General features: G+C 44.4%; 1 long non-coding RNA gene across 1 annotated transcript in view; it reads left to right on the top strand.

The window, feature by feature from the left end:
• The window catches only part of LOC147125350 (uncharacterized), a 125,220-nt gene that overhangs the window by 102,286 nt on the left and 6,707 nt on the right, over positions 1-16,227 (top strand). Inside the window, exons 4-5 of the long non-coding RNA XR_015080059.1 lie at positions 5,520-5,736; positions 14,551-14,621. This is a non-coding gene — a long non-coding RNA (uncharacterized LOC147125350). The remainder of the gene's footprint in view (positions 1-5,519; positions 5,737-14,550; positions 14,622-16,227) is intronic.

The raw sequence follows: 16,227 nt of genomic DNA, 5'->3' as shown, positions 1-16,227 counted from the left end.
TTGAACTACAGGGGAGTCGCGGGGTTATGGGGAGCGGGCGGGAAAGTGGAGTTGAGGCCAAGATCAGATCAGCCATGATCTTATTGAATGGTGGAGCGGGATCGAGGGGCCGAATGGCCGACTCCTGCACCTATTTTTTATGATCTTATGTTCTTATGTAGGGCACAACCAGGGATGTGGTCAGGAGGACCAGGCTGCAGTGGCACAAACCTTTCAGTGATCTCAGTAGATCACAAAATGTTAGTACAAAGCCACACTCAACCTCATCCTGCTGTGCCTCTCATCACATCCCCATCACTCTGCCTTCCCTACCCTACTCCTGCACATCCTTACTCACACCAACTTACCTTGCACCTCCACCCATCCCTCTCCATCTACATTATCACATCCCCATCGCAATAGCCACCCCTCACACTCACCCTCATCCTAGTCCAATAATACCAACTAACAACAAGGATAGGCACTTGGGTGTTTTCTGCAATGTTCATGTAAAGTTTCTGTTAATGTGGTGTCAAACATTGAAACCTTTATTTTCACCACTTTGTGGTCTTGGACAGATTTTTGTGCACCTTTGGAAGTGGCTTAGTGAGTTGCAGTGAATGGTGAGACATAACAGTACCACCCCGCAATGGCGATGAGTGTGGTAGGAATGGCTTGGACATTGTAGGGATGTTTTATGATGCTAGTGTGGGGTGGTGCCAACCTGGCACATCATGTGGCAGCCAGGGTGTACAGCATCAAGTGAAGTAAGTCTGGCCATGGTGAGACCATCTCTGGCCTCTTGAGCAGCAATGTGGTTGGGTGCTGATGCCCTCTGTCCTGTGCAGCATCAGTTGATTGTGGAAAAAGTTGGTGTTGTTGTTGATGCTGCTGGTGTTGCTGGCGTTGGGGCTGATCGTGGTGGGATTCTGAGGACCAAGGTGAGAAAGTATAGAGGGCACCCATGCTGATGGAATAGATGGCAGGTGAAGTAGAGATGACAGAAGTGATCTGTCAATGGTGGGAGAGGTAATGAGGTCAGACTGGATGGAGACTTGAGTAAAGACTTGCAGAATCCTGAATCTGTAGTGGAAATACAGTTTAGAGAAGCCAGTGGTTAAAGGAATATATCTCAATCTGCTGGGAGCTATGGCTTGATATTTGAAGCTGTCAACTCATCAGCTGATTCAATGGCCACTGACCTCCCACCTCAGCTTCACAGATGAGGTCTCGGCACAGCGGGAAACTAGTGGGTGACCTGTCAAATCCAAAAAGCTGGGAAAAAACTATTGAAGAGTGGCTGTAAACAAGACACTAATGATTTTAATTGCCTCCCCCGCCGCTGCCTGTCAGGTCTGCTCAGCACTGACAGACCCGACATTTGGTAAAGGCGCGTGGTGGTGGGTTCACAGCGGGGTCCTGACCTGTCGGGGGAAAAACACTTTCCCTCCCGACCCGCCACCGATCGCGCCCGCTGACCCCTCACAAAATCCAGCTCGTTAACTCTGTTTCTCTCTCCACAGATGCTGCCTGTCCTGCTGAGTATTTCCAGCATTTTTGTTTTTATTTCAGATTTCCAGCATCTGCAGTATTTTGCTTTTGTACTGGAATAGATCTGTTGGGCTGAATGGCCTGTTTCTGTGTTGTAAACTTTATGTACCTGGAATAAGTTGTGTATCGTACAGACCTGCTGGTGCAGAAAGAGGGGATTGAATTTATTTACATTGAGTAACATACTCGCCTAAAATGAACAAAAGTGGAATCTTTATAGTTGTGGAATGTTAAAAATGTAACTTGATAAATCTAAATAAATGTTGGTACCGTGAGATTGCTTAACGGCTTTACAAAGTTCCAAACATTTACAGTATTTCAAAGAATTAACTCCTATCAGCAGGAAGGCCAGAACTGTCAGTTTCTCCAGGGCAACTGTCAGTCTTATTGGATCGTTAGTGATCTGCAAGTTTTAATGCACAATTAGACACAAACCATAATCGCACCCCTTCCTTGCCCATAACACAAAAATCTAGGCTGACACTCCCAATGCAGTGCTGAGGGAGTGCTGCACTGTCGGAGGTGCCGTCTTTTGGATGAGACATTGGGCCAGAAATTCGTGACCAAATGCGTGAGTACGGTCGGGGTACTCGCGCATCTGGCCGTTGGAAATGCCGGCGTTCAGCATGCACAGCGCATGCGGGGAACGCCGGCATTTCCAGTCCTCGGAACAAAGGGGTTCATAGGCACAGCGCGTGCGACTGCACAGGCAGCGCTTGCGCAGTGAACTTCGTAGATTTCATTCAGGGATTCAGTGAGGGTAAGTCCTTACAAGTTACACTTGAAAAAAGCAGGTGTAAAGTTGTTCCAAGGCTGCGGAGGAAGATATATTTTATCGTGGAGCTTCTGAAGGGCAATATTTTTGTTTGGGAAAGGGAGGGAAGTTATTTTAAGTAAGTTTTAAAGTTTTAATTTTTTTTTTTAAACGGGTTTTCAGAACGGTAGGTAGAAGGAGCAATTGTGGCTGTGTGAATGGAATGTGAAAATGAGTGTTCTAAAATGAGTAATGTAACATTTCCAGCACTTTTAAGAAAGAAACTTTTCATCATTAATAAGTAATTATGTATGTATGTCCGCATATATTCCTTTACGTATATGTATGTATGTTTTATATTCCTTTACTTATGTGTATGAATGTATGTTTTTAATTATGATTTTCCAATAAGTTACTTTCTCTGAAAGTCATAATTAAATAATACATTCATACACATAAGTTAAGGAATATATACATAACACGCAAAGGAATATATACAGACATACATACTTTCAGAAGCTCCACGATAAGAAATATCTTCCTCCGCAGCCTCTGGAGCAACTGTACCCATGCTTTTTTCATGTGTAAGTTGTAAGGACTTGACCTCACTGAAAGCATGAATGAAAGCGGTGAATTTTACTGCGCACGCGTTCTGCCTCTGAACCCCTTCGTTCAGAGGACAGGAAATGCCGGTTTTCCCCGCATGCGCTGTGCATGCTGAAAACTGGCATTTCCTCCGGCCAGACGCGTAAGTACCCCGACCGTACTCGCGCATTTGGAAGGGAATTACTGGGCCAACATTTTACATGTCAATAAAATGAAAATTTTAACAATTGCACGATTTGCCCCCTCGCATCTGCGACTGAGGGTCCAAGGAGGTGCATTGCACAAGAGGTCATCGTCGTACATATCCTCACACTGTTCCCTTTCGGGAACTGTATGAAGTGGTGGAAGGATTTATGGCCGTGATTAATGCTCATTCTGTGACCGTAACCATCTTTGAACCAGCCATTAGGGTGGTTAGTCCTATGGCGTGAGGGTTTTACGGGCTCCCACAACCCATCTGAGGGGGGGGCCACCCACACCCACGGACGCAAGTATCCCGCTGGATGTCCACCCAGAATTTATAGTTGGAGCTCCGACTCCACTTGCCGGGACTGTCTGGAGTGGGGTTCGAAACCCTACTCCTTCTGGCCCAGCGGCGGGGATGCTTACTGCTACGCAAAAGGCCCACTCCGCACAAAAGGTGACACCCATACGTTTCCTGCGCCTTTTCCCTCCCCGTGACTGGAGCCCTATGCGGCCACTTGAAAGACCAAGCTATCATCTGCCCTTTTTGCGGCGCCTTTGACTTCTCATTACCAATGATGAGCAGGCGCTGCGCCTCCACCTCGTTGAGGAGATTGCTGAGGTCATCATCAGTTCAATTGTGAGTTCTTTTAATGCCGTGAATTGTGCTCATTCCAGCCATTTCACGTTGCTAATCGGATTGGGCCTTTGGCATAGCGGTAGGATCCCCGCCGCTGGGCCAGATCAGGGTAGGGTTTTGAACCCCGCTCCAGACAGTCCCGGCAAGTGGAGTCGGAGCTCCGGCTCTAAATTCTGGGTTGACATCCAGTGGGATATTTGCGTCCGTGGGTGTGGGTGGCCCCCCTCCTTGTATAGCTTGTGGGAGCCCGTAAAACCCTCCCGCCATAGGACTAACCGCCCTAATGGCTGGTTCAAAGATGGTTACGGTCACGGAATGAGCGTTAATCATGGCCATAAATCCTTCCACCACTTCATACAGTTCCCCAAAGGGAACAGTGTGAAGACACGTATGACGATGACATTGCTAAATAAATAAATAGAATTAAAAAAATTCTTTTAGAGCTTTTAAAAGTCTTTAAATTGCTTTAATTCTGTTTAAAACTACTTCAGATTCTTCAAAATACTGTAAACATTTAAAAAAGTTTATAAAAGTTACCAAAATCTTCAAAAAACTTCCAAAAACCTATTTAAACTGCTGCTTTGCATGTAAAAATGCTTAGCAGCTTGGCAGAAACATTGGGGGCGTGTCCTGTGAAACTGAGACCTCAAGGGGCGTGTCTCAGTTGCACAGCGCGCTACAGGCTTCGCGCTGGCTGCACTCCTGGGCGGCGTGATGTCATACGCTGCCCGGGATTCTTCTTTTTGAAACACGAATTCCAGGCGTCCCTGGAGGTGATCGGCAGGCGCGTCGGGTAAGTGCAAATCGGGACCTTGCACGCGCGGCAAGCCCCGTTCATGAATTTCTGGCCCAATAAACCGATGCCCTGTCTGCTCTCTCAGATGGACGTATAAGATCCCAAGTCACTATTTCGAAGAAGAGCAAGGGAGTTATCCCCGGTGTTCTGGCCAATATTTATCCTTCAATCAACATCACTAAAATAGATGATCTGGTCATTATCACATTGCTGTTTGTGGGAGCTTGTTTCACGCAAGTTGGCTGCCGCGTTTCCTACATTACAACAGCGACTACACTTCAAAAAGTATTTCAATGGTTGTAAAGCGTTTTGGGACGTCCGGTAGTCATGAAAGGCGCCATATAAATGCAAGCCTTTCTTTTTTTGAAATGATCCACTTCTTTATGGGGTACTCGGCCCATCAAACTATATGAGAGCTGATCAGAGGCGTCTCACTCAGGCTATGGATCTTGAGTGGAAGCCAGTCTTGGTCTTTGCTTCTTCAGGACATGAAGCAAGTCTTATAACTTCTGCATCTTTTGCAACTTTATTAACTAACTTGCTATTAAGTTCCTCGAAGGTGAGGAACTTACTGGGTTACGGACTCAAGGCGGGGATGTGGGACTAAGAGCCAGCAGAGACACAACGGGCTGAATGGCCTCCTTCTGTGCTGTAAATTTCAATGATTCTATGAAGAGTCAGGGCTCTTTTTTTTCCCTCTGTTCATTAATTTTCTTGAAAAAGTAGACATGTGTTAAAAGGAGTGTTATGTCGGTGGGAAGCGCTAATTGCCTATTTATCGTGTTTAGTGCTGCTCTACAGATTTCTTCTGCTTCAAAATGGCTTGGTAAATATTAGTTGAAGGTGTAAAAAAAAAGCCAATGTTTGTTTGTTAAGGCCTTGTGAATAGTGAATATTTAACTCCAGGCCATACTTAGTATTCGAGAACTTAATGAATGAAAATATTTCTAAGTGTTGCACAGCGATGTTACAAGTGAATAGTACACTGGAGATCCTTTTTACTCTCATAGATGAAGCTCCCATCGCCTGGTATATTAGAGGAGAAGGCAGTCTGTGGGCAGATGTGAAGAAAGGCACAAGGCTCACGGCAGTTTCCCCGCCACCTCCCCTGGCAGTAGGTCTACCATAACAGAGTCTTGATGGTGCATCAAGGCGATGAGAAGACTCAGCGTGGACGACAGAGACCTACAGGAACAGTCCGCGATGTGAAATGCATTAATAGTAACAGTGAGTATGACTGCTGCCTGACATGAATCTTGTCATTCATGTGAAAATGACTTATGTAATGATACTGGACGGCCTGCTGGTGGCGCTGTCCAGGGAGAGTATAAATACTCGGGCATGGGCCCAGCTTGTGCAGGACATTCTTTAACAGGAACTAGTGAAGGACAGTTGATTAAAGCTTTGTTTAACACTCATACCAAGTGCCTAGTAGTTTTCTTACATCACAGCCCTCAACGTTTATGCCAGAGGACCCTACCAGATACTCACAGGTGACGTCTCAGCAGTCAGCCATTTTGTTTGGTTGCCTTTTGGCCAATTAATGCTTTCTCTTCTGAACAACAAAAGTACCACAAGATATAATGAAAATTAATTCATCTATTTCAGTTGCGTTGTGGTGTATGTGTTTACCTAGTGTGTTGGTCTCTTGTCCTTACTAAACTTATCTGTGCTAGTTTTGCATGAGCTGTCGTCTTCTTCTCCTTCTTAGGCAGGCCCTCAGAGCTGAGGATGACTTGCTTCCACATTAAAAATGAGTTCGCAGGTGACTGATGAGTCCAATGCCAGACCTACAGTCTCTGTCACAGGTGGGGCAGACGGTGGTTGAAGGGGCGGGTGGGTGGGGTGCTTGGGTTGACGTGAACTCCTTGCGCTGCCTGCGCTTGGCTTCCGCTTGCTCCCGGCGAAGAGACTCGAGGTGTTCGGCGCCTTCCCGGATGCTTCTCCTCCACTTTGTGCGGTCTTGGGCTAGGGATTCCCAGGTGTCGGTGGGGATGTTACACTTTTTCAAAGAGGCTTTGTGGGTGTCCTTGAAGCGTTTCCTCTGCCCACCTGGGGCTCTCTTGCTGTGCCAGAGCTCCGAGTAGAGCGCTTGTTTTGGGAGTCTCGTATCGGGCATGTAGACAATGTGACCCGTCCGTCGGAGCTGATCGAGCGTGGTCAAAGCTTCGATGCTGGGGATGTTGGCCTGAGCAAGAACACTGACGTTGGTGCGCCTATCTTGCCAATGGATTTGCTCTCTCTGCTCTCCTAGTTGATGGAGTAGCACTGGTAGCTGGCTGCATAACCAACGAACAATGTGCAAGGGTTCAGAAGGTCTGCTACCTATATCTGTCACTAACTCCCTACTACACTTGTATCAGTGCAAGGAGTGTCTTTTGCTGTAGTTCCTAGCTCCATCGGAATTCCATCCTGTATTTTGCTGGCAGTCATTTTCCAGAAGGGTAGCTGTGGTCAGATCTTTCCTCTGTCCCCTCCTATGATAAGGGGGCATGTCGGGGGGTGGGGGGGAAGTTCCTTGAAATGACACCCTGCACACCCTTAAACGACCTCAGCAGAGGCCCAAACGCTTATCCTCAAGGCAGAATGGCTTCTCATGGAGCCAAAGACTCTTCAACTTCCATTCTATGTTCAGCTGGATCAGCCGTGGTCTGCTTCGCCGTGCATGGCTGGATTGAGGCGAGGGCAGATGAAGTGCTCTTGCCTGGTGAAATGAGCCGCCTGACCCCGACCATGCAAAATTACTCCATTCACCCGATCTGGGGTGGGAGTTTCTGGCCTGGCATGAAGTCAGGTGTAGATTCTACTCCACTACTCTTCCGCCAGTTGAGTTGGTCCCCACGGAATTTTGGGGTTGTCCTCCTATTTCATAGATTTCATAAATTATTTCCCCAAAACAACTTTATACGATTCTTTCTTCATACGCTGTGAGTACTTTCACGTTGCGTGGACCAGTTCGAGTTCCTCTTTGCACCTTTGATTGCACTCCCTCGCTAAGTGCCAATTTAGCCTTTAAACGTAAGAGCAGTGGCGATTGGGAGAGGGTTGTAAGTTGCATCGAAATTAATTCCTGTGTATGCTATTTTGGCAGTTGGAACCTCATTTGCTTGCTGCATCCTTGCTAATGCCTCTGTCTGAGCAGTGTTTCTGCATATACCTTTCATGACCTGCTACTTTCCTTTGCGCCAATACACATCATGTGCTCCTACTTTACAGCAACATTCATGTTTTACCGTTGTACTCCCTTCTTAAATCGTGCATCTTCTTCAGGATCTTGCGCCAGGTCCTGTCAGAGTTGAGACAAATGTCGCCCCTTTCTGTAGCAGATCTCCATACTAGTTGGCTCCTTCACGTATTTGGGAGGGTGTCCCTCTCCCAGTAAAAAAGTAGACATGCACATTTCTCCGTTGCTGTGTTGACCAGTGCCTCAAGGCCCCAATATAAAAATCGGCCTTTTTGAACTGTTGACCCATTCCACACAAATGCCAACCGAAGATTTTGATGTTTAGCTGCTTCGCTAACTGCTTCAGAAGTGTTAAACTATCATTATTATAGATGTGTTTATAAATTAACTGACATTTTCACGACTGCCAACAATATTGCATTCTTGCATTCAAAACCACACGCTCCCACCATTTAATTAATGTGTTGTAAATTCCTGATTTTGTTGTTCAAACAGAATAAAATAAAGTCCCAAGGAACTAGATGTAATATCTCCAAGTTTGCAGACGACACAAAGCTGGGTGGGCGTGTGTGCTGTGAGGAGGATGTAGAGAAACTCCAGGATGATTTGGACAGGTTGGGTGATTGGGCAGAAGCATGGCAGATGCAGTATAACGTGGATAACTGCGAGGTTATCCACTTTGGTGTCAAAAACAGGAAGGCAGATTATTATCTGAATGGCAATAGATTGGGAGAAGGGGAAGTGCAACGAGACCTGGGTGCCCTTGTGCACCAGTTGCTGAAGGTAAGCATGCAGGTGCAGCAGGCGGCTAAGAAGGCAAATGGTATGTTGGCCTTTACGTAGCGAGAGGGTTCGAGTACAGGAACAAGGATGTCTTGCTGCAGTTGTACAGGGCCTTGGTGAGACCACATCTTGAGTATTGTGTGCAGTTTTGGTGCCTTATCTGAGGAAGGATGTTCTTGCCATGGAAGGAGTTCAGCGAAGATTCACCAGGCTGATACCTGGGATGGCAGGAATGACGTATGAGGAGAGATTGGGTTGATTGGGCTTGTACTCGCTGGAGTTTAGAAGAATGAAAGGGGATCTCATTGAAACTTATAAAATTCTAACAGGACTGGACAGACTAGATGCAGGAAGGATGTTTCCGATGGTCAGGGAGTCCAGAACCAGGAGTCACAGTCTAAGGATAAGGGGTAAGCCATTTAGGACAGAAATGAGGAGGAATTTCTTCACCCAGAGAATGGTGAACCTGTGGAATTCTCTACCACAGAAGGCAGTATAGGCCAATTCATTAAATATATTCAAGAAGGAGTTGGATATATTTCTTAAGGCTAAAGGGATCAAGGGATATGGGGAGAAAGCAGGAACAGGGTACTGAGTTTGGATGATCAGCCATGATCTCATTGAATGGCGGAGCAGGCTCAAGGGGCCAAATGGCCTACTCCTGCCCCTATCTTCTATGTTTCTATGTAGGAGATAATACCCCTTGTGCGATTAGATTATTCCGAGTTCCATTCTCTCTCTGTTTATATCGTAAGGCTCGTGTGGAGCAGAAACACCGGCGTGGACCTGTTGGGCCCAATGGCCTGTTCCTGTGCTGTAAATACTTTGTAATACTTTGTACTATCATCTCAATAGTGTCTCTACAACTACTTTCTAACTGTTTGCCCATGTGTTTGCAGTATAGTATTCTCAGCAAACATCACTCCAGTAATGTACTGTGTGTCATGCTTCTCAGTTGCTGCAATTTTTAGCACCTATACACCTACTATTGCCCTAACACCATTTGTCACACACTTTGTGTACAGTTCTATTATACACAGTTAAAGCCAGAAAACCAATAACAAATTAATTGTCAAAATTAAACAATTAAGTGAAGGCTTGATTAATATCACCAGACATCAGTTAAAAAATTCAACAAAATTAATTATAGTTCATTTCTTGTACATTTGTCCTAAAATTGTTTCCTTTTTTGTTCTTAATTAACACGAATAGATCTCCCATGCCATTGCTCATAGCTACTTCATGATACGGGCTAGAGCAGTCCGGTGGGAAATGGGACGTAGAGCGGAGCAGTTTGGTGAATTTGGAGCAGGACATGAGATCCAACTTGAAGCAGGGCTGGAGTCTTGTTATTTGGCAAAATCTAGTGCCAGTGGCAGGGAGCACAGGCTTTCCTAGGGCTGAGGCTGAGGGCATTGGTTACATTGGGACAGGAGGAGGCCATTCAGCCCCTCGTGCCTGTTCCTCCATTCAGTTAGATCATGGCTGATCTGTATCTCAGCTCCATTTGCCCGCCTTTGTTCCATATCCCTTCATAACCTTACCCAACAAATATCTATGGATCTCAGACTTGAACATTTCAACTGAACCCCGGCATCCACAGCCTTTTGGGGGACCGAGTTCCAGATTCCCACTACCCTTTGCTTGAAAAGATGCTTCCTGATTTCAGTCCAGAATGGCCTTGGGTAGCCATCAGACCTGTCTTTTCTCTTTACAGATACTGATACATCCGTGTATTTCCAGAATGTTCTGTTTACATTGGGTACGGTAGCATAGTAGTTATGCTACTGGACTAGTAATCCCGTAGGCCTGGACTAATGATCTGCGAGACATGAGTTCAAATCCTCCCTTTCCCTGCCCCCTGCACCAGCTTAAAATCTGTTGCACCTCTAACTTTTTCCAGTTCTAACGAAGGGTCATCGACCTGAAACATTAACTCTGTTTCTCTCTCCACAGACGCTGCCTGACCTGCTGAGTATTTCCAGCATTTTCTGTTATTTATTTCAGATTTCCAGCCTCCGCAGTATTTTGCTTTTGCATCTGTTTTCGATGTTGATTGAGGGATAAATGTTGGCCAGGACACTCCTGGGTTTGCTTTCAATAGTGCCTTGGGATCTTTCACATTCACCCGAGTAGGGGGTCTTTGGTTTAACGTCTACATCTGAAAGACGGCACCTCCGACAGTGCAGCGCTCCCTCAGTACTGCACTGGGAATATCAGCTTAGATTTTGTGCTCAAGATTCTGGAGTGGGAATTGAACCCCCAACCTTCTGGCTCAGAGGCAAGAGTGCTACCCACTGAGGCACGGCTGACACCCAGTAAAATAAGACTCAGTAAAATAAAAGAATGGGTCAAAGTATTTCAACAGAAATACTTTAACAACAACCCAAGAACAGAAATGATTCTTATATATATATAAATATATAAAAAAAACTTATTTACTTTACCCTTTTGTTCCTTGGATGCAAGTTCAAAATGACTGTGAGATGGACAGTGCCCATCAGAAGCAAGGTGAAAGGATTTTTATTTGACTGGCATGATGCTGGGATGGGAAAAAAAAATAGCCTTTTTGTGCTCTGTCGGAAGTCAAGCCCCCGACTTACCACCAGGATCTAAGCTAACGCCAAGGAGAGGAAAATCAAAGCCATTATCTGTAATTGTGTAATCAATTGAAAAAAAGAAATAAAAATTGTAATTTACATCTTCATAAATAAAACCTTGATGCATTGCACAATGAATTGATTAAAAATGCTTTTTGCTGTAAAATAATCTCCTATGCAATATTCATGAACACAATCTAAATTGCCGCTACGATCATTGCCTTCTCCCAATTCCATGTCTATTTATGTATTTACAACATGTTAGTTTGCCCTGCAGCTGGATTAGGGGGACCCCAAAGGAATCAGAGCTGTTATCATGGGATAAAGCGTTTATAGGGAAGATAATTATTTTAAATGCTCCACCTGCAGAGCTAGCAGTTATGATTTGAATTGGGTAAATGAAGCATTGGAATAATGCAGACCCACACACATGAGGTGCCAGGCAGAAATGTGTGAAAATAATAGCATTAAAATTAGCTTTCACAGAACTGTACAACTCCAATATTCAACTCACTCACTTGCATTTTACTTTCTGTCGCCTTATGAACTCATATTACCTGATCATCCAGTACCTATTCATCATCAACATTTCTTATATCGCTACCTGCACCCCTCCATCGAGCTTATAATTAGTCCTGTTCAATTTAAACTTTTTGTGGGAGATTGAATCCCTTCCAGATAAAGGATTTTCAGTGTTGTACCAAGAATCATCAATGCTTTCTGTTTTTAGTTGGCTTTCCTTTACCCCATTTTTGTCTGGCCGTTTATATTGTTTCTGCTTTGCTAAAGACTTGCATGCTTCTGTGTACGTCATAGAAAGAGTTTGGTGCCGAGGCATTTAGTCGAAAATATCAGGCAAAATCATCCGAAGATCTTAATCTCAGCCGTTACCGCAAAATAAAGTAATGTTGTAAGAATGTGTGCAACGAAACGTAAGGTAAGGTGAAAATCTCCTTCATTAAATACATTTCCAAACACTCATTATAGAATCGTACAGATCAGAAGGAGGCCATTCGGCCCATCGTGCCTGTGCCAGCTCTTTAAAAGAGCTCTCCAATTAGTCCCACACCTCCTGCTCTTTCTCCATAGCCCTGCAAATGTTTCCTTTTTAAGTATTTATCCAGTTCCCTTTTGAAAGTTACTATTGAATCTGCTTCCCCCGCCCTTTCAGGCAGCGCATTCCAGATCACAATGACTCGCTGAATAAAAGAAATTCTCCTCATCTCTCCCTGGCTTTTTTACCAATTATTTTAAATCTGTGTCCTTTGGTTACTGACCCTCGTCCCAGCGGAAACAGTTTCTCCCGATCTACTCTATCAAAACCCCTCATAATATTGAACAACTGTATTAAATCTCGTCTTAACCTTCTCTGCTGTAAGGAGGACTAATCCCAGCTTCTCCAGTCTCTCCACACAACTGAAGTCCCTCATCCCTGGTACCATTCTAGTAAATCTCCTCTGCACCCTCTCCAAGGCCTTGACATACTTCCTAAAGTGTGGTGCCCAGAATTGGACACAATATTTTAGCTGAGGTTTAACTCGTGATTTATACAGGTTTAGCATAACCACTTTACTTTTGTACTCTGTGCCTCTATTTAAAAAGCCAAGGATCCGTATATTTTTAGTCTTGATTTTTTTTCTGGGGTAGGTGTTGTATTTAATACTTTCATATTAATAACTTTAGGTGTCCTTGTACAAGAAACACAGAGAGTTAGCATGCAGGTCCAGCAAGAATCCAAATGGCATGTTGGCCTTTATTGCAAGGGAGTTTGGGTAAAGAAAGAAAGACTTGCATTTCTATAGCGCCTTTCATGAACAGCGGACATCTCAAAGCGCTTTGCAGCCAATGAAGTACTTTTGAAGTGTAGTCACTGTTGTAACGTGGGAATCGTGGCCACCAATTTGTGCACAGCAAGCTCCCACAAACAGCAATGTGATAATGACCAGATAATCTGCTTTTGTTATGTTGATTGAGGGATAAATATTGGTCAAGACACCAGGGATACCTCCCCTGCTCTTCTTTGAAATAGTGTTCTAGGATCTTTCACATCCACCTGAGAGAGCAGACAGGGCCTCATTTTAATGTCTCATCTGAAAGATGACACCTCTGACAGTGCAGCACTCCCTCAGCATGACACTGGAGCGTCAACCTAGATTTATTGTGCTCAAGTTTCTGGAGTGGGACTTGAACCCACAACCTTCTGACTCAGAGGCAAGGGTGCTACCCACTGAGCCACAGCTGACCCTTACAAGTGTAGCATAAGAGTAAGTGGGGTAAGAATAAGGAAGTCTTGCTACAATTGTACAGGACTTTGGTAAGACCACACCTGGAGTACAGTGTACAGTTGGTCTCCTTATCTACGGAAGGATATACTTGCCTTAGAGACGGTGCAATGAAAGTTCACTAGATTGATTCCTAGGATGAGAGGGTTGCCCTATGAGAAGAGATTGAGTAGATTGGGCCTATACTCTCTAAAGTTTGGAAGAATGAGAGCTGATCTCATTGAAACATATAAGGTTCTGAGGGGATTGACAGGGTAGATGCTGAGAAGTTGTTTCCCCTCATGGGGGTATCTAGAACTAGGGGGCATAGTTTCAGGGTAAGGGGTCGGCCTTTTAAGACTGAGATGAGGAGGAATTTCTTCACTCAGAGGGTTGTGAATCTTTGGAATTCTCTGCCCCAAAGTGCTGTGGATGTTGAATCGTTGAGTATATTCAAGGCTGAGATAGATAGATTTTTAGATTCTAGGGGAATCAAGGGATATGGGGATCTGGCGGGAAAGTGGAGTTGAGGTCGAAGATCAGCCATGATCTTATTGAATGGTGGAACAGGCTCGAAGGGTAGTATGGCCTGCTCCTGCTACTATTTCTTATGTTCTTATGTTCTAACTCGTTTGCCCAATTTGGTTAAATGGCTAAAGCATTTCCACCTTCCTAGTTGTCCTATTTGAGTGACAGATCTTTTATGTTGTTATGATGTCATTTGGTTTTTCCTCCCATTTAATTTGCAAAAGCCAACTTTGATGAAATGCATTGAGATTATTCTGACAATACAAAACATCGCTAGTAAACTAAATTCAAACACTGACTGTGGTTGAGTGTTGTAGCGGTAGATCATTGGCCTTAAGGGTTACAGGAGTATCAGAGACTTCTTTGTAATGTCCAAATCCTGAGGATGCAACAAGAGGAGCAATAGAAATATCTTGCACTTACAGAGGGTCCAAATCTGGCCTAACATGCCTCACAATCAATGGATCATGTGTGAATTATTGGCCTAGAAATTCGGGTCCCAATGCGTGAGTACGCACAGGGTACTCACGCATAGGCCCAACGAAAGTTCCAGTTTCGTGCGTGCACTGCGCATGCGTGGGAAACCGGAACTTCCGTTCTCCTGAAAGAAGGGGTTAAGAGGTGGAACGCGTGCGCCGGAGAGGCAACGCGTGTGCATTGAACGTACGTTTTTTTTTTTCTCCAGGTTTTCCCGGGAGGGTAAGTCTCCAAGAGTTACACATGTAAAAAGCAGGCGTAAGGCCTGCTTTTAATAAGGTAAGTGGTGAATTAATTAAAATTAAAACATTTTTTCCACAGGTTTATTATTTTTAAATACTTTAAAGAAAGGTAAGTTTATTTTTAGCCCCGTTAGAAAATGTAATTCACTTTTTCAAAAATTTAAATTATTGTTTAAAATAGTTATTTCATGTAATTTATAGTTATTTAAAAAATGTGATTAAAAAAAAAAATTATTTGAAGTTTTAGTGATGTTTTGGGGCTTATAGTATTTATAAGTTTTGACAGCTCTTCCTGTCAAACTTATGAATGAAGCATTCCCTGCTACCATTGGCTCTCCATGGCCCACGTGATCCCAGGGGACGCTTCGAACTAACTGCGCCCCTGGGATACGCAAGCACTGCGCGCCGGCAGTTGGAGAAGGCCCAGGATCAGAATTCCACAGGGGCCCACAGCTCAACGGCCGGCGCGCTGGGTAAGTGCAGGTCGGGGGTTTGCACCCGCGGGAAGCCCCGACCCGAATTTCTGGGCCACATGTCTCTGTTGCTATGTAGACAAATACAGCGCATATGAGGGTCCCACAAACATCAAATAACAAATGACCAGTTGATTCCTTTTCTCTTGGTTTTGGTTGCGGGAGAATGTGGGCCGGGACACTGGGAGAATTCCTGCTTTTCTTTGAATAGTGCCGTGGGGTCTTTTACATTCACCCGAGCAGGCAGCAACAGTTTAATGTCTCATTTGAAGGATAGCACTTCCGCCAAGGCAGCACCCCTTCAATTACTGCATGGAAGTGTCAGTCTGAATTATTGTGGACAAGTCTGTATTGGGGTGTAAACCTACAATCTGTCTCTCAGAAGCAAGACTGCTACTAACTGAACTAAGGCGATACTTAATAATCCATATATTTATAATTCATAATTCACAGTGTGTACGGTAGCATAGTGGTTATGTTACTGGACTAGTAATCTGGAGGCATAAGGTTATAATTACACCACGGCAGCTGAGGAATTTAAATTCAGTTAATTAAATAAAAATCTGGAATAAAAAGCTACCAGATTAACGTAAAAACCCGTCAAGTTCACCAATGTGCCGTCCTTATAAGTGACTCCAAACCCACAGCAATGTGGTTGACTCTTAACTGACCTCTGAAATGGCCTAGCAAGCCATTCATTTGTACTAAACCACTACAAACTATCACTGTGGGAGTACCTTCACTGCAGCGGTTCAAGAAGGTGGCTCACCACCACCTTCTCAAGGGCAACTCAGGATGGGCAATAAATGCTGGCTTTGCCAGCGACGCCTACATCCCGAGAATGAATTTTTAAAAATATTGTAATGTCCAAATCCTGAGGCTGCAACAAGAGGAGCAATAGAACCCAGATTTGTGATCAATATATTACAATAGTATTATTTGCTAAATTGGCTTATTAACGATAACGATGAATGAAGCAAAATTGACAGGTAAGTGAATCACAGAATTTGCAGTTGAACTGATTGGTTGTTGGTTTGAGATAAGGTTTCACAAACCTGAAAGAGGAAAGTTAAATGATATTCTTTCTTTAATATATTCCCAGGACAGCATCAGTACATTTAATTAAACATAATGACACAAACACTGGACCCATCACCTGCACTCCTTTTT

Source organism: Somniosus microcephalus, chromosome 1 (assembly GCF_052327205.1).
Source record: "Somniosus microcephalus isolate GS21.2 chromosome 1, FLI_Smic_1.0, whole genome shotgun sequence".
NCBI lineage: Eukaryota > Metazoa > Chordata > Chondrichthyes > Squaliformes > Somniosidae > Somniosus > Somniosus microcephalus.
Note: the sequence above shows the minus strand (reverse complement) of the source record. Positions and strands in the feature narration are given on the sequence as shown.